The sequence below is a fragment of the Sceloporus undulatus genome, chromosome 7 (genome assembly GCF_019175285.1).
Source record: "Sceloporus undulatus isolate JIND9_A2432 ecotype Alabama chromosome 7, SceUnd_v1.1, whole genome shotgun sequence".
NCBI lineage: Eukaryota > Metazoa > Chordata > Lepidosauria > Squamata > Phrynosomatidae > Sceloporus > Sceloporus undulatus.
This window is the reverse complement of record NC_056528.1, coordinates 20,547,665-20,573,723: the sequence shown is the minus strand read 5'-3', so window position 1 is coordinate 20,573,723 and position 26,059 is coordinate 20,547,665. Positions and strand designations below refer to the sequence as shown.

The 26,059-nt window shown below is 43.7% G+C and overlaps 2 long non-coding RNA genes across 3 annotated transcripts; one reads left to right on the top strand and one right to left on the bottom strand.

Moving 5' to 3' along the window:
- Positions 1-8,928: 8,928 nt before the first annotated feature.
- On the bottom strand, positions 8,929-24,249 carry LOC121936018. 2 transcript variants are annotated; one of them, XR_006104906.1, is made up of 4 exons: positions 23,890-24,249; positions 20,995-21,055; positions 18,865-18,952; positions 8,929-10,136 (listed from the first exon to the last, which is right to left on the bottom strand). It is a non-coding gene; the product is annotated as an uncharacterized LOC121936018 (long non-coding RNA). The 2 variants fall into 2 exon arrangements; XR_006104907.1 differs by lacking the exon at positions 23,890-24,249 and having other exon boundaries at positions 20,995-21,078.
- Positions 16,450-19,307, top strand: LOC121936017. Its single transcript, XR_006104905.1, has 4 exons — positions 16,450-16,644; positions 16,798-16,941; positions 17,792-17,916; positions 18,873-19,307. It is a non-coding gene; the product is annotated as an uncharacterized LOC121936017 (long non-coding RNA).
- Positions 24,250-26,059: the final 1,810 nt, after the last annotated feature.

The window sequence follows — 26,059 nt, the reverse complement described above, 5'->3', positions numbered from 1 at the left end:
CTGAGCGAGAACATACCAATGAAATCCGTGAATAACCAAATCTGCCAAAGTCAAAGCCGCAAGTGTGAAAGACCGACTGTATTTTAATTGTGTAGACAAATTAATACTGTTTTGCTACATACATAATACACAATGCTCTGATACTCTGATTTGCACAGAATCACCCAGTGAGTGAATGGGGGGATTCGAAACCCTCCTCACTTTGAGCCTTTGCTCAATGCACAAACGATGATACTATTTTGGCTCTTGTGAGCCATAAGTGTGGAATAAAAATACATTTTTAAATTCTAAATAGAAATGGGAATTTAGTGGCTCACAGTTATATTAGAGAACACCATCGCATCCCTTCCTAAACCGTGGCCCCGCTGTTGCTTTTGGCGGTTCGCTGCCTGTGTGAAATATACCTTTGGGAATGAAAAGGCTTTGGGTTTTTTTAAAAAGGTATTAATATATAGGGCTCCATTCAGTGGGGAGGACAGTGGGGTCATCACAGCGATGGTCCCCTTTGAGTTGGAAAGGAGAAAAGTAAACCTCCCTGACAATTGCCTTTAAGTTGCCTGCAGCTGATGGGTGAAAGTCCCAGTGACCACTGGAGGTCACTTTTTCAATAATATAGTGCAATCCAACTTTATTTGAGTGAATATCTTTCATGCTTACTGTCTCTCGGAAGCCGACAGGCAGAGAGAGAGGAAGGAAAAGAGCGAGAACAAAACAGCAGCAGGAAGACAAGCAAAGAGAAAGAAAGATAGAGGGAAAGACCGAATTCTATGGCTTAGAAGAGACAAGGAGGACGAGGACATTTTATATTCTATATTATATAAATAATGAGCAGATGGGGATCAAGGTTTCGATGAAGGAGGATGTACCAGGAGCGTCTCCGGCATTCAAATCTTGTTGCATCAGATTTGGCTCTGGCGCAAGTTTAGTGCATTTCAAGAGGGCTTGCTCAGCAGCTGTTCCTGATGGTTTGTGTCCTATGCTTCACACACACACACAACACACAACACACACATGCCCCTTTATGTTTTGGTAACACTTTCCAAGATGTGCACATTTCTTCACAATCGGGAAAGAATGAATCTGAGATTAAAAGCAAGCAAGGAAACAAACAAACAAACTGGAATTATCTAAGAAAAAGAGAATCTAATATTTGTTCATCCGGTGTTTCCCTCTTCTCATTTTGGCTGTGCAGACTAGTAAATCTTTTTGGTGACGAATTAGGGATGTTGTCATGTTCTTTCCCCCTAAAGGCGCCTTGTCTTTTAAGAGGAGTTAAGTCAAGAGGGCAGACAGGAAACAACATAGTACTCTCCATGATGGGAACACAAAGGTTCAATGAATCTGCTCTGGATTTTAGTTGGAACTATACAAACCTGACATAGCTTTTGTTGTTGTTGCTGTGTGTCTTCAAGACACTTCTGATGTATGGTGATTCTATGGCGAACCACTCATGGAGTTTTCTTGGCAGGATTCGGTGGAAGGGGTTGGATAGCATTGCCTTCTTCTGATGCCGAGAGAGTGTGACTGGCCCAAGGTCTCCCGGTCATTTTCCACGGCTAAATAGGGATTTGAACCTGGTTTCCCAGAGTTCTAATCTATTCTGTTTTGGTCAGGCCTCACCCGGAATACTGTGTCCAGTTCTGGGCATGACAATTCATAGAACTGTAGAGTTGGAAGAGACCACAAGGGCCATCCAGTCCAACCCCCTGCCATGCAGGAACTCTCTATCAAAGAATTTCCGACAGATGGCCATCCAGCCTCTGTTTAAAGACCTCCAAGGAGGGAGTTTCCACTACACTCTGAGGAAGGAGTGTGTTCCACTGTGGAATAGCCCTTACTGTCAGGAAGTTCCTCCTAATGCTGAGGTGGAATCTCTGTTCCTGTAGCTTGCATCCATTGTTCCGGGTCCTAGTCTCTGGTGCAGCAGAAAACAAGCTTGCTCCCTCCTCAATATGACATCCCTTCAAATATTCAGGTCATTTTGAATCTTGATCCTGTCCTCTGGAGTATTAGCTACTCCTCCTAATTTGGTGTCATCTGCAAATTTGATAAGTATGCCCCCAATTTTGCCATCCAAGTCAATTCAAGTGGGATACTGTAAAGCTGAAGTGTGTCCAAAGGAAGGTGATCAAAATTGTGAAAGATCTGGAAATCATCAAGCCCTGTGAGGAGTGGCTTTAGGAATATGTTTAGGTATGTTTTAGGGTATGTTTTTATGTATGTATTGGGGTATGTTTAACCGGGAGAAGGTGACACGATAGCCATGCTTAAATATTTGAAGGGATGTCATCTTGAGGACGGGGCAAGCTTGTTTTCTGCTGCTCCAAAGACTAGGACATGGAGCAATGGATTCAAACTACCAGAAAAGAGGTTCCACTTAAACATGAGGAAGAACCACCCGACGGGAAAACTTTTTCGACACTGCAAGACCTTCCTTGGAGTGTAGTGGACTCTCCTTTGGAGGTTTTTAAACAGAGGCTGGGCTTGGATGGTGTCTTCCTGCAGGGGAGAATGGGGTTGGCTTGGATGGCCCTTGGAGTCTCTTCCAACTCTTGGATTCTATGATTCTAGCCCAGTACTCAAAACACTACACCTTATTGGCTCTCACTTGGACCTGGACTGATGGGATGCTCTCCTAGGGTTTTGGAAAACAGGATTGCTCCATCCTCAATATGACACCCCTTAAAACATTTAAATAGGACTATCGTATCTCCTCTTAATCTTCTCTTCTCCAGCTGTTTTAGCTATGGTTTATTTTTAATCCCAGGTTGTAACGTTTCATTTTCTCTCTTGCGCAACGGCAATTTTTATGCCGTTGTTTAATTGTTTTCCTCTTCCCTTATTGCCTTTTAATTAGCCCTTGTGCTATTTTTATAATATTGTGTGTGTTGGTGTATTGTGATCAGAGGCTATTTCTTAATGGGCGGCCCTCTTCCTCCTTGTAGTTTTGCATCGTTGCCAAGTGGTATATAACCGGATCATTCCAAAGTGGTATCTAATGGCTAAGAATAAGCGCAGGTCGTTCAAAAGGGGAGAGAGGTGTGTTCCTGGAGAAATGCATAGTCCAAAATGCTTAGAAAGTTACTTTTAATAGTTTTAAATTTTAAAAAATGTCATCATTATTAAAATGCAGAATTATAAAATCACAAGAATCACAGTGTTGGATGGGACTGCAAGGATCATGTAGACCAACCCCCTGCCATGCAGGAATACATAGCTAAAGCACTCCTGAAAGATGCCCATCCAACCTTTGTTTGGAGACTTCCAAAGTAGAAGAATCCACCCCCTTTTGAGACAGTCTATTCCACTATCAAACTGTTCTTACAGTAAAGAAGTTATTCCTAATGTTTAGGTGGAATCTCTTGTGATTTGAATCCATTGGTTTATGTTCTGGTCTCCGGATCAGTAGAAAACAAGCTCACTCCATCTTGCAGATGATATATTTAAAGATATTTAAAGATAGCTGTCAAGTAACCTCTGAGACTGCATCTACACTGCAGAATTAATGCAGTTTGACATGACTTTAATTGTCATGTACAATGTTGTGGAATTCTGGGATTTGTAGTTTTGTGTAGTTTATCCTCCTCTCCGCTCCGGTGCCCCAACAAACTACATATCCGTGAGTGGCAGTTAAAGGAATGTCAATCTGCATTTAATTCTGTAGTGCAGATCATGCCTCAGTCTTCTTTTCTGCAAGTAAAACATACCTAATAGGACAAAGTCAGGTGGAAAAAAGTAGGCAAAAAAGGAAGGGCTATGGTACCGTTGTTATGATTTCTGAGTTTTTTAAAAAGGTGGAGAAATGGGAGAAGACTCTCCGATGCACTGCTTGCAAAATTCCTGAGGTTTGAAAAAAGGAGGCTGGGAAACAGGAGATCCCAGTGGACCTTTCCAGTTAGTTAGAACAATACTTCCGCTCGCGTTGCTATAAAACTGATGTAGGTTAGCCACAAAGATAGACGCTCCGGGAAGTCTCAAAGCATCCTTTGGTTTCTAGGATATTGACAAGCTAGAATGTGCCCAGAGAAGGAGGACAAAGATGGTGAAAGTCTGGTAACCAAGCCTGATGAGGAATAGCTTGGGGAGCTGGGTATGTTTAGCTTGAAGAAGAGGGAGAGATGACACGATAGCTGTCTTTAAATATCCAAAGGGATGTCATTTAGAAGATGGAGCGCAGTTGTTTTCTGCTGCTCCAGAGACTCAAACATAAACCAATGGATTCAAAATCAAATGAGAAGAAAAAAGAGATTTCGCTGAACCGTCTTGAGTGCAGCCACCCATCTTCTGTAGAATGTCTTCTTCTGTGTAGCCACACTGTAGAGTTAAAGCAATTTGCTACCATTTTAGCTACAATGACTATGTTATAGGATCCTGGGATTTGTAGTCTAGTAAGGCACCAAAGCTCTCTGACAGATCAGGATTATAAATCCCAGGATTTCACAGGAGAGTCAAGACAATTAACATGGTGTCAAACTGGTTTAATTTTGCAGTGTGTCTACTGCCCCCAGACTGTAGGAGCTGTTTGATGGTGGAACAGACTATCTTGGAGGATAGTGGACTTTTGGTAACCCCATTAATTTTGTAGAGTATTCTTAGGTAAGGAATGCTCAGAAGTGGTTCTGCCAGTTCTTTCCTCTGAAATGTAGCCTGGTATACCTTGGTGGTCTGCCATCCAGGGACTAACCACAAATGGCCCTGCTTAACTTCCAAGATCAGATGGGATCTGGTGCCTTGTGTGTGTGTGTGTTTGGGTGTCTTCAAGTTGCCTGCCGCCTTATGGCAACCCCATAAATTTCATAGGGTTTTCTTAGGCAAGGAATACTCAGAGGTGGTTTTGCTAGTTTCTTCCTCTGAAATCTAGCCTACATTTGTTGGTGGGCTCCCATCCTTAAGTAGACGTTTGACTAGATGCCTCTTAGGGTCCTTCCATCTCTAAGATTCTATGATTCTATCAATATTTTAGTCACCGCTGGTATCATGTGTATTGCCTTGCAGTGGTACAATGTGCATGTGTGTGTGTGTTTTAAAAAATAGAGTTTAGGGACATCACCGTCTCAGGATGGTTGCACATCACCTCCAGTATCAGAGGAAGTATACCTTCCAGTTGCTCTCATGTCTTGAGATTTCAGGGCCAAAATCTGAGACTCCCTGGCAAAGTCATAGCAGGTGGCTCCATACGATGCCATTAAACGTGATACATGACACATCAACTGCAGTTTCCAAATCTAACAAATGAGAATTATACACACATATGTACACTTATATAGGTATCTGTGGGGAAGTCGGACAGTGGAGAAAGCTGATAAGAAGAAAATCAACTCATTTGAGAAGTGGTGCCGGAGGAGAGTTCTACAGATATTATCGACTGAGCAAAAGACAAATGAATGGGTCCCTGAACAAATCAACCCTGAACTCTCCCTAGAAGCCAAGATGACTAAACTGAGGCTGGTGTTCTTTGGCCATATCATGAAATGACATTGCTCATTGGAAAAGACGCTAATGCTTGGTAAGGTAGTTGGCCGAAGGAAAGGTAGGAAATTGGATTGATTCAATCAATGAAGTCATGACTGCCCTAAGTTTGCAAAACCTGAGCAGCGTTGCAGATGGCCAGGACTTTTGGAGGTCTCTTGTTCACAGTGGTGCCATAAGTTGATGTCAATGTGACTGCAACTAACAACAATAAAAACACATTCATTTCTTTCAAAGGATGGTTGAATCTGTGGATAAAGAATCCATGGCTACATGGATTTGCAAGGACTGTATTTGCATGGATCCTTAACAACATGTACACATTTCTGCTTTGGTCAGATCTCACCAAGAATTCCGTGTGTCCAGTTTTGGTCACCACAACTCAAGAAAGATGTGGATAACCTGGAGCATGTTAAGAGGAGGGTGACCAAAATGGTGAAAGGTCTGGAAACCATGCCATGTGAGGAGTGGCTTGAGGATCTGGGTGTGTTTAGTCTGGAGAAGAGAAGGTAAAAAAGTGGCATGATAACCATGTTTAAATATTTGAACGGATGTCACGCTGAGGATGGATCAAGCTTATTTTCGGATGCTCCAGAGAACAGCACACGGAGCAATGGATTCAAACTACAGGAAAAGAAATTCCACCTAAACATTAAGATAAACTTGCTGGTGGTAAGAGCTATTTGACAGTGAAATACGCTGCCTTGGAGAGTGGTGGAGTCTCCTTCTTTGGAGGTTTTTAAACAGACATTGGATGGCCATCTGTCACAGGGAATGCTTTGATTGTGAGTTCCTGCATGGCAGAATGGGGTTGGTCTGGAGGCCCCTTGTGGTTTCTTCCAACTCTATGATTCTGTGATCGTGAAAGGGATTTTTTACATTAACTCTGCTAATGGAAAAATTAGAAACATCAGACAGGCACTGCCATAAACCTTTCCACTCTGCTGCCTGTTTGCTGCTGCAGAAAAACAAGAGTTTTGGGAGGGTGCCTCCTCCTCCTCCTTTCAAGATGTGATTCCTTGAAACTCGAGGGTTGTTGTGTTCTCCCTCTCTTTCTTGTTCTGCACCTCTCTCTTTCTCTTCTGCTGTGCGCCTCCTTCTCTTGCTCTCTCCACATGTCTGCCAAGCGAGCGGCGGAGAACGGAGGAGTAGAGGAATGGATTGACATTTGGAGCAGCAATGGATGTGACTCACTCCTTAACCCACTCGGATTTAGAGAAACCCACACATCACAGCCTCTGTCGGCTTAGAAAGGAACAGCCGGGCATGTTTCCTTTCAGAACATGCTGTTTTTTAAAGACAGGGAGAGCCAAAGGCAATGTGGTATCAAGGCCCCTATTTTTTAAAAGACTAAAAATATTTCCCATGTCCCATGGGGTTAGTTCAGGATCATACCAGGCCTGCAAGCTTTCGGACCAAACCCTGATATTTAGGGACAGTTTGTGATGATCATGGATCCAACCACAGTTGCTCACAGCTTGTCATTCAATCACACGGACACATACACACACACAACAAACATATTTAACTATATGGAAATTAAGGCTGCATCCGCACTGCATAATCGATGCACTTTGACACCGCTTTAATGGCCATAGCTCAATAATATGGAATTTGGGGTTTGTAGTTTTGTGAGCTATTTAGCCTTCTCTGTCAAAAAGCTCTGCAACCATAACAAAGGACAAATCCCAGGATTCAGTAGAACGGAGCAATGGCACTTAAAGCGGAGTCCAATTGCCTTATGTTCGTAGTGTGGCAGCAATCCTTGGTGTCTCTTAAAGCCTTTCTGGCATCAAGCAAATCAGGAGCCCACCCTCCAATGTTTCACAGATGAAAACTGGGACATGTTTGGCAAAGCAACACTAGAATGTGGTCAGAATGGCAAAATTTATCAATGAGGGAGAATGCACAAACTGGGAGCGGCTGCAGCAGTTTGCTTTTGCCTAGGCTTCCTGGGAAGGGCAAGGTTATGTTTCTTTATCTCCTCTCACCCTATTGAGCTAATAGATTGCAAACTGTGAAGTCGAATTCTCTGAAGATGCCAGCCACAGATGCTGGCGAAACGTCAGGAATAAACTCTTCTAGAACATGGCGACATAGCCTGAAAACCCCATAAAAAACTATGGATTGCAAACTGCTTTTGCACATTAAGCTTACTTTGCAGCAATGGAAGGAATTTGAGGACAAAGAAGGAAAGTGAGAGGAGGAAGGAGAAACCAGGACATTTTAAAAGCATCTGAAAAAATGGGATGAAAGAGAATTAATTAGGATTGTTTTTGATAGCTGGCCAGTAAGCAGGGGTGAGGATCTCCAGATGTTGAACCCTAAATACCAGCAGCCTAGGCATTGGCGTGGAAATCTGGGAGCTGTAGTTCAACAACATGCAGAGAGGCATCCAGTTTCCACCTGTTTAGCCAAGAAAACCTTTTAAGGTCTGTGCCTTTTTCTCCGTCTTAACACTCTCCTCATGCAAACCTCATAAATCCATCTTTACTTCCCCTTCTCTAGTTTCTCTCCACAGCCTTAAAATTAACTCTTTGCAACATCTTGCCTTCTGGAGATGTTGAAAGCTCGTCCCCATATTGTCCATTTTTGGCTGGCCAGAATAATAATGTTATTTCTGAGTGTGGACTTCAAGATTTTTCAGATGGATCACCATGGTTTACTTTTCCGTGTGTCATCAGATTGGATGTTTGGGCAGGAGATGGTTCAGAGCAGTCAGTGAAGTCAGGAATCTGTTCTGTGTGTCAGTCCAAATTTTAAAGGCATTAAGCCCTATACCTGCAGTACTTTGGATAGCTCCTTTACACCTTGGAGTAAGGCTGCATCTGCCTGAAGAAATAATGTCGTTTGACACTGCTTTAACTGCCATGGCTCCATGCTATGGAATCCTGGGATTTGTGGTTTTGTGAGATATTTAGCAAGGTCTGGCGCCACAACAAACTATAAATCCCAGGATTCTACAGGCTGGAGCCATGATAGATAAAATCAAACTGCACATCCAGACACCAGTTAGGAAATGTTGCAGCACAACAGGTGTGCCTGACATGCATCCCAAATGCCTGATGTGTATTGGAATGCGCAGTGCTCAGAAGCACATCTTTACAATTCACGGTTAAGTTTCCTCAACTTGGGCTGCTGCCACATTGCTAGATTAATGCAGTTTGATGCTGCTTTGACTGTCACGGCTCGATCCTACGGAACTCTGGGGCTTGCAGTTTGTTCTGGCACCAGAGCTCCGTGACAATGAAGGCTTAATATCTCACAAATCCCCAGGATTCCATAGTCATGGTATTTAAAGTGGTGGTTAAGCCATGGTCGTTAATGCGGTGTCAAACTGCATTCATTCTTGTAGAAGCCATAGTTGTGGCTTCACAAAATTTTCAAATGTAGGCTGTGATGTAGGGCCTTGGCTGTCGCATTTCACATGGTCTTTTTGAGCCCCTGTGTCTTTTCCTTTTTAAAAAAAGTCTCTAAAATATGAACCAAATGCTGAATTTGTACACAGCCACTATCAAAATGTCATAGATTTAGTAGGTCAAATCAGGTTGGGACCAGCAATTGACTTGAGACTGTGAATCATGGCACCCATGTGGCATCCTTGGATGGCACAGGTTGGGTAAGAATCCAGAATATTGGCCCAGAAAAAGAAGGAAAGGAGAAGTTCCTTTGTGGGTACCCCCCGCTCACATAGTCCACTTTTGGTTTTTCACCATTTGTTGTTTCGTTGCACCCATGACTGAAGGTCTGTGGGTGAGGCCAACGTTTCCTGATGCCTTAGGGGTGTGGTGCAGCAACAGGGCTGCCTCCCTTGGTGTGCCCATGTCCCAGCCCCAGTGCAGATTGTACATCTGGCAGGAAAACCATGCATCCCCCCCATGCCCTATGACCACTTGGGCAACTCTATTCTGCTTTGGTCAGGCCTCACCTGGAATATTGTGTCCAATTCTGAACACCACAATTCAAAAAGGACGTGGACAAGCTGGAGCATGTCCAGTGGGCCACCAAAATGGTGAAAGGTCTGGAAATCTTCAAGACCTCTGAGAAGTGGCTTAGGGACCTGGGTATGTTCAGCTTGGAGAAGGTAAGGTTGCAGGGCGACATGATGACCATGATTAAATATTTGAAGGGATGTCATCTTGAGGATGGAGTAAGCTTGTTTTCTACTGCTCCAGCGACTAGAACCCAGAGCAATGGATTCAAGTTACAGGAAAAGAGATTCCACTTAAATATTAGGAAGTATTTTTGACCGTAAAAGCCGTTTGACAGTTGAACGCACTCCCTCACATCGTGGTGGGTCTCCTTCTTTGGTGGTTTTTAAGCAGAGGCTGGATGGCCATCTGTCGGGAGTGCTTTTATGGTGTCTTATTGCATGGCAGAATGGAGTGGATGGCCCTTGAGGGTAGGATTCTATGACTGGGACAGCCACCATTCTTTTGGCTCAGTAGCACTCAAGATCCATTCCTTTTTTGCATTCTTCAGTTACCACTGTGAAACATGATCACTGTGAACAGAATCTTCTCCGGCTTTTCTCCTCCATTTCAGATGTGCTTCCCAGCAGATTGGAGGAAGAGGGTGAATGTTGATCCAGTCTTCAAAAGGGGGAAAGAAAAGAGGACTGGGGCAACTCTTAAGTGATCAGCTTGACCTCAATACTAGGAGAGATTCTGAAATAGATAATAAAACAACCAGTCAGTCTGTGGACAGTTAGAAAACAATGAGTTACCAACTTGGTAGACTGGGGGAATGGCGTGGGTATAGTATATCTTGATTTTAGCAAGGATTTTGATATTTCTTTATTTCATTTATATGCTGCCTTTCTCCTGGAAAGGACCCGAGATGGCTTACGGATAAAAACAATTTAAAACTTTACATTAAACATTTAAAAACAATCCACCTTTCCCAGTCGTCTCAGACAAAAGCAAACTGCTGCAGCCTCTCCTAGCCGACGTATTCTTCCTCATCCATAATTTTTTTGCCATCTTGAACAAATTCTGATGTGGTTCGTGTCCTGGTTTTCCTCTGTGAATTTTTTGGTGGTCTGCTAAGGAATTCAGACTGAAACACATCCATTAATTCTGCAGTGTAGATGCAGCCATAGTTATGGAGTCCCAAAGTTATCAAATATAGACTCATCCATTCAAGTTCCTCTTTAAGAAGCCCTTAAAAATGTTAAGAGTTGAACATGTTGAAAATCGACTGCTCAATGGAGACTCAACATGTCGAGACGCAATGGATTTACTCTAGTTTGGAGTAGCAATAAGATTCAGGAATATGCTAATAAACATGACTCTGGCTGCATCTGCACTGCAGAATTAATGCAGGTTGACACCACTTTGACTGCTCTGCCTGAATGCTTTGGAATTCTTGGATTTGTAGTTTGGTGAGAAGTTTTGCCTTCTCTGCCAGAGAGCTCTGGTACCACAACAAACTACAAATCCCAGGACTTTTCATTACAAAATTAGAGTATCTCATGATAGGTAACTAACTTGGTAGCTGTAGCTGAACTAAGCCTGGTTACATGAATCACTCGGCTGCTTTTCTCCAACAGCTCCACTAGCTGCTGGTCAGTTTCTGGACACTATTCAAAGTGCTGGTCATGACCTATAAAGCCCTACATGAATCAGGTCCAGGATGTGGGGCAAACTATATCTCCCCTTTGAGCCTGCCCAGATCCTGAGATCCTCAGGAGAGGACCTTCGCTCGTTCTCATCACCTTCATGGTCTTGCCTGGTAGGAATGTGAGACGTGGCCTTCTTCATGATGGCCTCCATACTTTGCAATTCCCTCCTCATGGAGGCTAGAATGGCTTTCCATTGGCAGGCAAAGACTTATTAAAAAATTATTAACAAATTATTATTCAGACAGGCTTTTAGAACTGGAGAAAGAGATATAAGAGATTTATTGTTTTACATTGCATTGTTTAACTTTAAAATATATATTTTAATAAAGTCCATGTTTTTAATACAGAGCCAGCATGGTGCAATGGTTTGAGCATTGCACTATGACTCCAGAGACCAGTATTTGAATCCTCATTCAGCCATGGAAACCCCTGGGTGATCCTGGATAAGTCACACACTCTCAGCCTCAGAGAAAAGCAATGACAAACCTCCTCTCAACAAATCTTGCATTATTTCTGCAGCATAGCTATTAATGATTAATTTAACTGTTCAGATAGTTATCAACCAATCTATTTAAACGATTCCATTATTTAACTGAACAATTTAATTATTCTAAAGTGTTAATTTTAATAATTAAGTCATTTATTATTTATTTAATTATTTGGTAATCATTGCCATCCTGCCTATATATATCCAAAGATCTCAGGACGGCGCTGAGTGAAATTAATTTAAGACAACAGATAACAAATAACAATAATTGAAAAGGCTTAAAAAATCTAATTAAACTCCTATCCCTTAAGATTAGGCAATTTAAAACCAGATAAAAGAATTATAAAATAATACTGGCCAGAGCACATCTGGAAACTGTATAAAACCAATTAGCTTCTAAAAGGCTTTAATAAAAAGCTTTGTTTCGACTTAGTACAGGTTGAGTCTCCCTTAGTTGAGATATTTGGGACCAGAGATGTTTTGGAGTTTGGATATCTATATCTATATCTATATCTATCTATGGATTTTGGAATACAGTATCTGTAGTTGGCTTAGGTCCAACCTATATATTTTTATTGGAATGCATATTTTATGTTGTTAAGCTGCCCTGGTTGCGTTGCGCAGAAGGGCAGGATAAAAATAAATATTATTATTATTATTATTATTATTATTATTATTATTATTAGCTGCATATACATACATACATAATGAGAATGCTATACAATCAGCCCTTGGTAGCCATGGATTTATTTATCCATGGATTTAAACATCCACGGTTTAAAAATATATATATATATATGTAAATTCCAAAAAACAAAACAACAACAAAACAACAACAACAACAACACTATACCTTGATTTTGCCATTTTATATAAGAGACACAATTTTACTATGCCACTGTATTTAATAGGACTTGAATATCCATGGATTTTGCTATCCACGATGGGTCCTGGAACCAAACCCCAGCCAATGCCAAGGGCGCACTGCATCTGTGTAGTGCAGAAACACTTCCCTACCTTCCATAGTTCACAGGTGAAAACCAGGACATGTTTGGCCAGGCTGTATCAGGCTGTCAAAGTGACAAAGTTTTTAATGAGGACGAACAAAGAACATAGGAGAAACTGCAGCAGGTTGCTTTTGCCTCAGATGTCAGGAAAGGGCAAGATTCCTCTCCTCTCTTTCTATGTTAATGGAGCAAGAACCACTCTTGCACTTTGCACTCCATTTGTAGCAATTGAATTAAAGTTGAGAACCAAGGGGGAAAGAAGGAGGAGGACGAGAGAGAAACTGGGCCATTTTCAAAGCGGCTGAAAAAGTGGGAAGGCAGAGGATGAATCGGGACTGTCTCTGCCAAATTGGGTCAGCTGGCAGGGAGGCACCTAGAAAGCAATGGGATCAAATAGGGCTAAAACCGATCACAAGTCCTGATAGCAGTAGCCCCATTGAATCCCCAAATGTTGTCATCATTTGTGTAAATCCCATGACTTCAATAGGTCTTGCCTAGTTGTGGCTCGCGGTTGGGTTTAATTTTAGCAACGCAGAGGGTAGATTTCTGCAATGAATAAACAAACACACTTATTTATAGTCCTTCCTCCCAGTCAGCGGTACCCAAAAAGGGAGCCTTTGGAAGAGCACGGGGTGCGAAATATATATTTTAATCTTGTCCGTCACTTTTCTGGATCTTATTTTTCTGCCGAAAGTGCATGGAAAGGAAGGGAGAGGCAGCTTATTCCGAAAAGGGTCTACTCTCCTGTCACAGCTCCGAAATATTCTTTTTCGCCAGAGGGATGGTGTGTGTGTCTAGCAGATGTGACTCAGAAAACACGTCAGGAGGAGCAAATATTTGAAGAACCGTTTTTATCCATCCAGCAGGCTTGTGGGGACAACAACCCCGTTCCCATTTTCTGCTTCTGGCCCTCTGACAACAACTTTAGGAGTGTTTGCTGTTCCTACCGCTGCAGAAAACAGCTTGGTCATCATAACACTGGGGATCCAGCCAAATATTCCCCTGACTTGGTTTGTTTCACTCAAGGTTGGAAAAGGGAGAATTTTCTCCCATAGAGCTCTCCGGAACGGGACAAGATTGCTTCAACTGAGAACTTGGGGAAATCGCTTTTGGGATGAGAACGCCTGGAATTGAGAACTCTGGGAGTTGTCATCCCCAAAAACATACCTCCTAACTGTCCCATCCTGGCAAGGACAGTTCTGATTACTCCTCTATCATCCCATCTTTTCACTTGCTTTTAAAATGTCCCAGTTTCTTTCTCCTCCTCCCACTTTATCCCTTGATCCTTAGCTTACTTCAGTTGCTGCAAGCTGAGTTCAAAGTGCAAAAGTAGTTTTGTTCTTGTTGTTAACTGCTTTCAAGTGATCACCAGCTTATTGTGACCCTGTGGATATGACATCTCCAAGATCCTCCACTGCTCTGCTTAGGTCTTGTAGATTCAGGCCTGTGGCCTCCGGATCTGAGTCTAGCCATCAGACATGCAGCTTTCCTCTCTTTCTATTGCCTTCCTTAGCATTATTATCGTTTCCAGTGAGTCTTGCCTTCTTATGATTTGGCCAAAGTATTGACAATTTGATCATATTGGCTTCCATGGACAGATCAGGCCTGATCTGTTCAAGGACCCATTTGCTTGTCTTTTTGGCCGTCCACATCATCCTCAGCACTCTTCTCCAGCACCACATCTTAAATGATTTGATTTTCTTCATATCCATTTTCTTCACTGCCCAGCTTTCACATCCATACATGGCGATGGGGAATATAATGGCTTGGGAGATTCTAACTTTAGTGCTCCATTGTATATTTGTACTTCCTTTAGGATCTTGTCTAGTACTTGCATAGCAGCCCTTCCCATTCCAAATCTTCTTATTTCTTGGCCGCCGTCTCCATTTGCACACAATTAAGTCAGTGGGAAGAGAGACGAAAGGGCGGAGCGGACTCTTGACTTTCCCAGCAGGCTCAGGCAAAAGCAAATTGCTGCAGCCTCTCCTGCAGTGAACAAGCTGAAAACAAAGGGAGCAGGTGGAACAAGGAGAGAAAAACTAGGACACTTTAAAAGCAGCTGGGAAAGTGGGATGATGTACATAAATTCAACCTAGATAATGAGCAAATACTGTAGTCAAAGCTATTTCCTGTAGCTTGGATCAAATATTGACCAGAATGGAGGGTGCGGTCAAGAAATCAGAAGAAGACTAGGGAACACAAGGGGAACAATACACATCGGGACATTGTCTCAGGTGTGCCAATGCACATCGGCACACTCTTGCTGGTGTCCCATGACACATCTTTGCAGTTCACTAACAGAGTTCCATAGCACCTTTGCTATATAGGGATATGCGAAGTCAGATTGTTCTGCTGTCTTATATATTGTCATTACATTTCTTTATTTTATCTTCTATTGTTTCTTTTGTAGCCCCTCTGAATCATTTGTTTTACAATTGTATTTTATAGATTTATATTTGCATTACTCTTTTTTTTCCTGTGTGTGTATATAGGGAGCTGGGGATGTTTAGCCTGGAGAAAAGAAGGTTAAGAGGTGATATGATAGCCCTGTTTAAATATTTGAAAGGATGTCATATTGAAGAGGGAGCAAGCTTGTTTTCTGCTGCTCCAGAGAACAGGACCCGGAACAATGGATGCAAGCTCCAGGAAAAGAGATTCCACCTGAACATTAGGAGGAACTTCCTGACAGTAAGGGCTGTTCGACAGTGGAATGCACTCCCTCGGAGGGTGATAGAGTCTCCTTCCTTGGAGGTCTTTAAACAGAGGCTGGATGGCCATCTGTCAGGGATGCTTTGATTTGGATTTCCTGCATGGCAGGGGGTTGGACTGGAGGGCCCTAGTGGTCTCTTCCAACTCTACGATTCTATGATTCTATGATTCTATGATATATGTGTGTGTGTGTGTGTGTGTGTGTGTACATATAATTGTTGCTGTTGTGTGCTTTTACGTCATTCCCAACTTTTAGCAAACCTGAGAGAGTGTGACTTGCCTGAGGTCACCCAGTGGGTATCCATGACCAGGTTGGGATTCAACCCCTGTTCTCCAGAGTCATAGTCCAATGCTCAAACCACTACACCATTCTGTTTCTCTGCATGTGTCTGTATATATTTATATCTATATTTCTTCTTTGTGGTCTCTGCGAATCATACAAATGGGTTTTCACTGCGCCTGCGCAGTGCTGTTTGGATACTTCTAGAATCACTGGGCAAGGGCTTACTGTTTCTTGTTTTACTTGCAAATCTCCATGTACAGTTTGAAATAATAATAATAATAATAATAATAATAATAATAATAATAAATAGACCATAGCAAGGAATGAGAATACATTACAGTGGGCCCTTGGTATCTGCTGTTTTTTTTTCAGGACCCCCTCCTCCCCCATGGTTACCAAAATCAATGGATGCTCAATTCCCATTAAATACAACGGCATAGTAAAATGGCGTCCCTTATAGAAAATGGCAAGATCAAGGTTTGCTTTTTGGAATTTCAGTGGTTGAATCCATAGATAAGGAATCTGTGGATAAGGAGGCATGATTGTACTTTTGGGTCCCCCCCAGAGTTTCAATTCTCCTCCTCCACACTGTGAAATGTTTCATTATGGTTCTGGCTCTGTATTTTGCAGCCACCTTTCCTTGCCCATGATTTTGTCCCATGCCACCTCCAAAGGCCCACTTTGGGGGGAATCATTCAGCTGCCTTTCCCAATCCTTTGCCTTCCTTTTGGGCCCTCGAACACCCTCCTTCCACCCCACATCCCTTTGGCTCCTTGTTGGGGAAGCTAGACAGGCCGGCTGGTCCTTCCCAGCTGATCCCCAAAGCAGGAACAATGGGGCCATTGAAGGAAGGGAGCCAGCCGGTCTTCGGCTTAGTCTGCCCCAGCCTGTGGGTTGTGGGGAGAGGGAACAGCTGAAGCTGCCGCCTTCTGTCCAGACCATGTTATGTTACGGCCAAAAATAGGAGCTTAGGAGGAGGGATGGTTTTGCTTTTCTTCCCCTGGACTGGGCTCCTCTGGTTTTCAAGGCTTGGTCTTGTTGGTGGCTGGCTGACTTGTTTTCCGGGGTATTTGTGCCTCTGAGGTGCCGTGAGGGTGGCAGGGTGGCAGGATTTGTAGCTGGAAGGGGTTTGGGAACTTGATCTCATGGGCGAAGCTCCACTTGGATTTGGGATTTTGTATATTGACAGACTTGTAAACATATTGCTTTCATTCTGCAGGCATTGACCGAAGCAACTAGTCTCGGAAAGCCCATCCCTCCCTCTCCACTATGCATCTTCCCATTATAGCAAAGCAGATTCACATGGACCTAGACACTATAGCATCCCAGCATCTCCCCCAGTGTGGTTTCACTTCCTCGTGTTGTGAGTAAACCCTATGCATACCTTCCAGTTTTTCATAGATGAAAACCAGAACATGTAGGGGCAAGCAACATCAGAATGTGGCCTGGATAGCAACAGTTTTCAGTGAGGAAGAATACTAGAAGATGCTGCAGCTGTTTGCTTTTGCCTGAACTGACTGGGAAGGGCAAGATTCCTTTCTTCTCCCCGCACTGAGTTAATTGTGTGCAAACTACTTATGTGAGAGGCAGTGTAGTGTAGTGGCTTGAGCACTGGACTCCAACTCTGGAGACCAGGCTTGGAGTCGCACTCTCACAGTCTCAGAAGAAGACAAGAGCAAACCCCTCTGAACAAACCTTGTCAAGAAAGCTGTGACAGATTGTGACCTATGACAGATTCTGTGACCTGTGACAGATTCGCTGTACAGTAGCCATAAGTTAGAGAGGACCTGAAGGCACACAACGACAACAGCAAACTACTTTTGAATTCAGTTTGCAGCAACTATAGTAAGTTGAGAACCAAGGGAGAAAGTGTGAGGAGGAGAGAGAAACTGGGGCCTTTTAAAAGGAGCTGAAAAAGTAGGATGACAGAGGATTAATCAGAACTACCCAATTGGGACAGTTGGAGGGTATGCCTTAAACTTGGGTGGGCAAATATACATGGAAAAGCGGGACAGTATCACTTTTTTTTTAAGGTGTGTGTAGATTAACCCATAAACTGGAAACAACTTGAAAGCACACAACACACACACAAATTAACAGCTCAGGGACCTCTTGGGGCTCGCAAACTGCTCATAACCAAAAAGTAAAACCATGTGTCTGAGGAAGTAAGCTCAATTTTGCGAAAGCTCACACTACCAATGTCTCTCTTTCAGCTAGCCTCAAAGCTGCTACAGGATCCTTTGCATACTGATTTTCCAGACCAACACTGCTATATCTTTGAATACACAAAGAGTGTGAAGATTGTGACCCTTACATGGAAGGGCAAAAGTTCTTGGAGGTAAAATAACTTTTTGCGGCCTTTTTTGTGGTAGCAGTGCATGTGTGTCAAGGGAGCCTTTGGGGTTTTCAGAACTTCATGGAATGAAGGCCACATGCACCAGGGAGTATGGGGAGCTCAGACCATACCAGGAGACCCCTCAGAGCGGGATCTCATCTGGTGAACTGGCGGGAAGGGGCTGCCTTCTGGGTCTGGCGCCTTTGCTAGCCAAGTGGTAAAGCAAGTTTTTCCCCTTTTCCACTCAGCCAGCAGCTTTGCCAGCTGTTGCAGAGTGGAGGGGAATATTGAAAAATGATCTGCACTGAGTGTCAATATACCAGATGTGCCACAGGCATACTGGGTGTTGCGTGCCATAGGACCCTTAGCCCTACTTAGATATAGAAACCATCTCATATTCAACCCATCATTGCATCTTGTGGCAGCGAGTTCAGTAGTTTAACTGTACTCTGTGATGAGGCCTTTCTTTTAATTGGTTATGAATCTGCCACCATCCAACTTCAATATATGGCATAAGGTTGGGGAGATATATTAGGTATACCACTGGCCACAGGTCCGCTACATCTATGGTATCATGGAGGGCACACCTTCTGAATTTTAAGCCTTTGAATCATGCACAGTGCTTCTGACACACCCTCGCATGTGAGTCAACCCAGTCCCAAAGCCACGGGTCTTGTTTGCTTTTAGGAAAATGTGACAAAGTATGGGGGACCAGAGCGCGGATTTTGCTACATGGACAAATGCCTGAGGTTCATCTGCTGTGATCCCCAATACTAAGCAGATCAGATTTTTAAAACAATGCTCAAGAGATCTGGATTGAGGTATGCAGAGCATGAAAGGAACAAGCAACACATTGCTAGCAATGGATGTGGTTTCCCACTAAGGCATAACTTTAAGATAATGAGGGACAACTTGCTTTCTTTTGCGAGGTGACTGTAACTTTTTCATTACCTTTCTAGTTTCTGTGTGTGTTGGACTCATTCAACAGTGGAGGAGTATCACACAGTTCCAGTGCTGGCTCATGCTGCTGAATAATCCCCTGTACTGTATTGAATACCAAGATAAAAACAAGGTGGTTTGGGAAGAGATTGTGTTTTACACCATAGGCTGGCAGCTGGTAACATTTAGATCTTTTTAAAAATGAAAGGTAATTGCTCTAATATCATTTGAGAAACAGGAAACAAGTCTCTCTCTTTTGTGAAATGTAGGTATAATGGTAATCAGTTACTTTGGATACCCATAGAACTATAATGATAACTTCAACTCCTCCTCCTTTTACTCCCATTTAGGAAGTATATAGCTTTCCTCTGAGGCGGAAAGAGTTTGTCTTCCCCAAAGTCACCCAGTGGCTTTCCACCACTGATGGGGGATTCGAACCCTATTTTCCAGAGTTGTAATCCAATAGTGAAACCAATACACCATGCTGGCTCTCACACTACACATAGTGTAGTGGTTTTGGTATTGTAGATTTGTTGTTGAGTGCCTGCAAGTCATTTTTGACTTATGGGGACCCTAAGGCGAACTTATCACAGGGCTTTCTTGGCACGTTTCTTCAGAGGGAGTTTGCCATTGCCATCCTCTGAGGCTGACAGGGTTGGACTTGCCCAAGATCACCCAGTAGGTTTTCATGGCTGAGCTGGGATTCTGATTAACTGCTTGGCTTAGCTTTAGTGATGGCCAAAGACCAGTCCCCTCATCACAAAACAGGAGGCAGAACCAAGGTGGAAATGCTATGAAAGAATCATAGAGTTAGAAGACATCACAAGGGCCATCCTCTCCAAGCCCTTACCATGCGGGAACAAACAATCCAACCACTCCTGACAGATGGCCACATCCAGCCTCTGTTTAAAAACCTCCAAAGAAGGAGACTTCACCATTTTCTGAGGATGTGTCTTCTGCTGTCCAGCAGCTCTTCTTGTCAGGAAGTCCTTCCTAATGTTTAGGTGGAATCTCTATTCCTGTAATTTGAATCCATTGCTTCATATCCTGTTCTCTGGAGCCATAGCAAACAAGCTTGCTCCCATGTTTCCATGCTTGATGGACAGAAAATAAAAAATAAAAAATAATAAAAAATAAAGTGGAGCGGCTATGGACCTGTGGCTGAAAAGGATCTAGGGTGCCCTTTTACTATGAAGCAACCTTGGAATTGGGGAAACGTGTGCTCCTTTAAAGCCAAGTTTTCTGCAATTTGCCTCAATGGCCCTAGTAATAGTATAGAGAAGCCCAGAGGTGCTGCAAATCTGGAAAACCCTGGCCCCACCTGGATTTCACACTAAGTGTAGACTTGCCCTTTGTTGGATGGACTCCCCATTTTCATGCCAGTTGCTTCCTAGTCAGAAAGGTTGAAATATCTTTCCCAAGGCTCAGTTGAAAGCAAGCGTGGCACAGTGGTTTTAAATATTGAACTATGACTTTGGAAACCATGGTTTGGTTCCCAGCTTGGGCATGAAACCCACTGGGTAACCTTGGGAAAGACACACACTCTCAGCCTCAGTGGAAGGCAATGGCAAATCTCCTCTGAACAAATCTTGCCCAGAAAACCCCAATGATAGGTTTGCCTTAGATTCACCATAAGTCAGGAACTACTTGAAGGCACGTAACAATAATAAAGGCTCAGTTACAGTAAAGGCTTTACACAATGATATGCCAATATTTTAGGCCCCGCCATTTCCGCCTCTGGCTCTGCCCAGTCTTGGAGTGTGGCTCTCAAGAACTTCTCTGAAACTAAACCTTGCCCTTGGGTTGAAAGAGGGCCCTGCTTGTTGCCTTACAATGATTCCCAAACACTAGTTTCCCAGATGTTTTGGACTTCAGATCTTTAAATCCCAAATCATTGGCTAAGATGGCTGAGGTGTCTGGGAGCTGAAGTCCAAAACACCTGGAGGACCAGAGTTTGGGAATCACTGCTTCAAACCTGTGCAAGCCAACACTGTGTGGTCCCATCTGTTTAAGTGAGCTGTTGAAGCCAACCTGTTGAAATACAACATGAGCCAAGTGTGAGAATAGAAAGCCAAAGTAACCTCTCCATCACCGCACCTGTCCCCCACCCAAACCCTGGCCAAAGGTGTTGTTTTGTCTTACCTTAATCCTTGGTGATTGTAAGCCACTGAGGACTTGATCCAGTGGGTCATCCTGAAAAAATCTTTAAAATGACAGAAAATGGGGGAAAAAAAGAGGCTTCCTTCCTGCTAATGGGAAGAACAACATACAAGAAATCCAAGTTTAGATCTGATTACAACAAACCCATCGAAACGAATGTGGATTACCATATATGCAAGCCCTGCTAATTTCAGTAGGTCTAAGGAGTTCATCACACAAACGACATTGGGAATTTATCCCATAAACATCCTGGCGTGTAATTACACAAAACGATTTCACACGATGTCGCACAAAACCCGCCATTAAAGTGGCCACAAAAAAGCATTCACACGCATCTTTTTACTTTCGGGAGTTCAGCAACAATACATTTCCGATATCCCTTTATTTGTGCAGTTGCATGTGATGATCATTCGCACAATTCCTCGCCATTTTCACTTTATTTGAGGGATGCTTCTCCAGGCTAAACATACCCACCTTCCTAAGTTGCTTCTCATAGGGCTTGGTGGCTTCTAGACCTTTCACCATTTTGGTTGCCCTGCTCTGGACACATTCCAGCTTGGCAATAAATTGGTGAACCCATGGGAATGACTCCCTAGTCTAGCATTCAAACCTCTACACCATGCTGGCTCTCATAGGATAAGGATAGAATAGAGTAGGGTGTGTGTGTGTTGTGTGCTTTCAAATCATTTCCGACTTATGGCGACTCTAAACTGAACCTATCATGAGGTTTTCTTGGCAAGGTTTGTTCAGAGGGGATTTGCCATGGCCTTCCTCTGAGGCTGAGAGCATATGACTTGTCCATAGTCATCCAGGGGACTTCATGGCCAAGCGAGAATTGAACCCTGGTCTCCAGAGTTGTAGTCCAAGGCTCAAACCACTACACCATGCTGTCTCTAGAGTAGGATAACCCTCTTCAAATATCTGAACGGCTATCATGCTCAAGAGGGCAGGACCCAGACCAACGGATACAGATAACAAGAAATGAGATTACATTTGTAACATGCTTGTGACGTTAGAAGAATCTCCTGATGGTAAGAGCTGTTCAACAACCAACCATAGGAGGTAGCGGAATGCCTTTCACTGCAGGTTTTAAGCAGAGGTTGGATGACCAGTTCTTGGGGTTGTGTTAACTTTGGATTCTTACGTGGGAGAAGGGTTGAACTAGAATTAGTGGTTTCCAAATGTTGGTCTTCCAGGTGTTTTGGACTTCAGTTTCCAGAAGCCCCAGCCAGCTTGGCCAACAGTCAGGAATTCTGGGACCTGAAGTCTGAAACATCTGGAGGACCAAAGTTTGGGAACCACTGAACTAGATGATCCTTGGGATCCTTTCGTGCTCTATGACTCTACAGGTCAGTGATCTTATCAGACACAAGGAATATAAAAATAACCCCTGGAAGTTAGAAAGAGTGGGAGATAATTTGTTCTCTCTATTTCCTCTCAAAAGTCAGTGGGAGATGGGGCTGTCACAGAAGCAAGACCCAGAGGCTGGAGTCCTGTCCCAATTCAACTAGGTAAATTTTACAGCTTCCATGTATTAATTGTAATTAATTCCCTAGGTAAATAAATCGCTTCAATGCATTAGTTGCAATTAATGTTTTTTAATTATTGTAAGACGCCTTGAGTCCATTTTGGGAGAAAGGCAGGATATAAATCTCATAAATCAATAAATGCTCTGCTCAGGGCTAACAAGAGTATTCAGGCCACCATCTCTATTTGCGGGGGATAGATGCAGGAGGTAGTAGGTCTTTCTGGGCCAAGAAAAGAGATTTAAAATGAAGGAAATTAAAATACCATGGTGTTAAAATACCATGGCTTCAATCCAGCATACCTTCAGTGTAGTGTAAAGATCTGCATGGGGAGATGTGCTATGTCAGCACTATGCAATCCTCATGCGGAAGAGCAATATAGTGCAGAACATGCCTATGCTGTTGTGCAATGCATGAAGCACAATGTGCAGTGTACAAAAGCCATGCTGAGTGTTGCTGTATGCACAGTTCTGCTTGGGCGGCTGTCAGAGGAATACCTCAGTAATGCACAGTACAGAACTGCAGTGTGCCAGTGAAATGCACAGTGTGCAACAACAATGCGCAATGTTCCTGTTTGCACAATTCTGCTTTGGCCGCTGTCAGCAAAGTACACCTGGAATGCACAATTCACCATGTACAGTGCACAATTCATGGTGCACAAGTACCATGCACAAGGTGGAACTGTAATGTGCAACGTGCAACCACAAGGTACAGTGCATAAGAGCAATGCTCTTGGTCTCTGCTTCTGCCATTCTCAGGGGAATGTACCTGTTGCACTATGTTGAATAGGTCACCCTATATGGGTACCATGATATACAAATACTCATGCCACTGACAGAATGCCAGCTGTGTGTGTGTGTGTGTTAGTCCTTTCCATGTGCTTCTTAGCTTTGATAGGTTGCTGCTGTTGTCTGCCTTCAAGTTATTTCTGATTTATGGTGACCGTAAGGCAACCCTATCATGGGGTTTTTTTGGCCAGATTTCTCCAGAGGGTTTGTCTCTGAGGCTGAGAGAGTGTGACTTGCCCATGGTCACCTGGGGGTGGGTTCATGGTCAAGCAGAAATTTGAACTCTGGTGTCTCCAGAGTCATAGTAGGAAGGGCGGCATATAAATAAAATTTTTATTATTATTATTATTTTATTTATAGTCCAAAGGTCAAACCACTACACTACACTGGCCCCGGAGAGCGTGACTTGCCCAAGGGTCACCCAGTGGGTTTCCATGGCCGAACCTGGTCTCCATAGTCCAATGCTCAGACCACTACGGCCATGCTGGCTCTTTTTTTGCAATCTTGTATTTTGGGCCTGCAAAGCCCCAGGAAAAAAACCCAAACAGCCATCCCCTCCTTACCTGTTTTCTCTGTGTATTTCTGAGGGTTTCATTCCCTGTAAAACACCCCCTTGCAAGGGAGCCCTTCAAATGGCTGCTGTTTCTATGGTTACCATCATTCTTTGCATGGGATGCGGAGAGGGATGGAGGGTGATGGTGGGCGGGTGGGGGGACATCGTCGGTTGAATGGTAGGAGCTGGCAGCCTTCAGCAACGGCGGCCCCCTGTCCCTCTGGATCAGGCAGGAACTTGACAGCCTAGGCTTGCATCATGTGCAGCGGTGTGGATTTGAGAGTGACAGGCCCAGAGACAAAGGAAAAGGAAGAAGAAGGAGAAGAGAACGGAGAAGGGAAGACCCAGGGTGTGCATCGGCTACTAGGGTTGCCCCCAACAGGTTATCCTCTGAACAAGCTTTTCAAGGAAATCCAGATCAGAAATTTGCTCATTGGTGATGGGGGAACGCCACAGCCGGGCAATCTGCAGTCTCTCTGCGGTTTGTGGACATGTGCCGAGACTAAGAGTCTCCGTTCTTTCCCGCCTTAATAATGTGATGCTCTCCCTGCAGAAGAAAGCACAACCTAAGTGTGGAAAATATACTCACCTTCGTAACTCATATATTTTCCGCACTGAGGTTTCGCTTTCTTCTGCAGGGAGGGCATTACATTTTAAAGCGTGAAAGAAATGAGATGTCTAATCTTCGCACATGTACACAAATTGCAGAGAGACTGCAGACTGCCTGGCTGTGGCCTTGCACATGAGTTTATGAAGGTGGATAGACCCTAAATTCCCTAAAAGTACCAGATCCTATCTTATCTTAGAAACTAAATGGATTTAGCCCTGGTTAGCACTTGGATGGGAGACCACTCACAAATATCAGGTGTTGTAGGCTGGATTTCAGAGGAAGCAACTGGCGAAACCATCTCAGAGGATTCCTTGCCTAAAAAACCTATGAAATTCATGGGATCTCCATAAGTCAACAGACTACATGAAGGCACACACATAACTTAATGCACAGATGATGGGAAATAAACCAGATGAACTGAATCTCTTAACACAGGAAGGCAAAGATGACTATCACATTGTCAGGGACCTTAATACCCTAAAGGCACCAGATCCTATCTGATTGCCAATAAATACCAGGTGCTGTAGGCTCTGTTTCAGAGGAACTGGCCAAACCACCTATGTCCCGGTTTCTCTCTCTCTCCTCCCACTTTCCCCTTTTTCCTCATCTCAATTCTTGCAAACTGAGTTCAAAGTGCCAAAGTCATTTGCACTCGATGGGGGAGAGGGCAGAATCTTGTTCTTCCCAGGTGGCTCGGGCAAAAACAAACTGCTGCAGCCGCTTTAACTTGTGCATACTTTCCAATGAATAAAGTTTGACTTCTTGACCACACTATTTTGTTGCTTGGCCACATGTCTCCCGGTGTTCATCTGTGGAATTTTGGAGGGGATGAGTAACTGCAAGAACGGTGCAGCTCTCCACCATTTTTGTAGAGAGCCCTATCTAACCCTTGTCAGCTTCCAATCCCTAGAGAGTTCCCTTCTAGTCCCAGACAGGGCCAGGTTACAAATCAAGCCTTTCTGTGTCCTCATTCTGGTCTCTGGGCTTCCTTAGATGGCCATACCACCTTCCTTATGGTGCCATTGTTTGGTGTTTTTCCCATTCCCTGCCCCACCCCTGTTCTAAATGTTTGAAATACCTTTCCCAAGCAAGATCATTAAGCTAAAATATGCCGGGTTTATTTTGGCTCCATCCCTTTTGCCTTTGGTCCTTCTCAGCCCCAGAATACAGTTCCCTGAGAATTTCCCTGGAGCTGAATTCCATCTTAAGGCTGAATGAAGTTCCCAACTTTTGGTTTAGGAGCTTATCACATGGACAAAAAACCTGACAGCACCTCAACGGGATGCAGCCAAGTTGTGGGATGCAGGCAGGAATTATCACATGTAATTCATCCCCAGTTCCATTTGGCGAGTGCAGCCTTGCTGCATCTCTGGTCCCAGGCATGCTTCGGAGGCCACTTTTCAAAGCCAAGAGATTTACGACTTTGAAATGTGTCCTCCAAAGCACTTCGGACCTGGGATGTAATCAGGCTGAACTCGCCTGGTTGAATTGGCACCGAATTACATGCGATAATACCTGCCTGCAGCCTACAACTTAGCTGAATCCTGTTGGGTGCTGTCGGGTTTTTTGT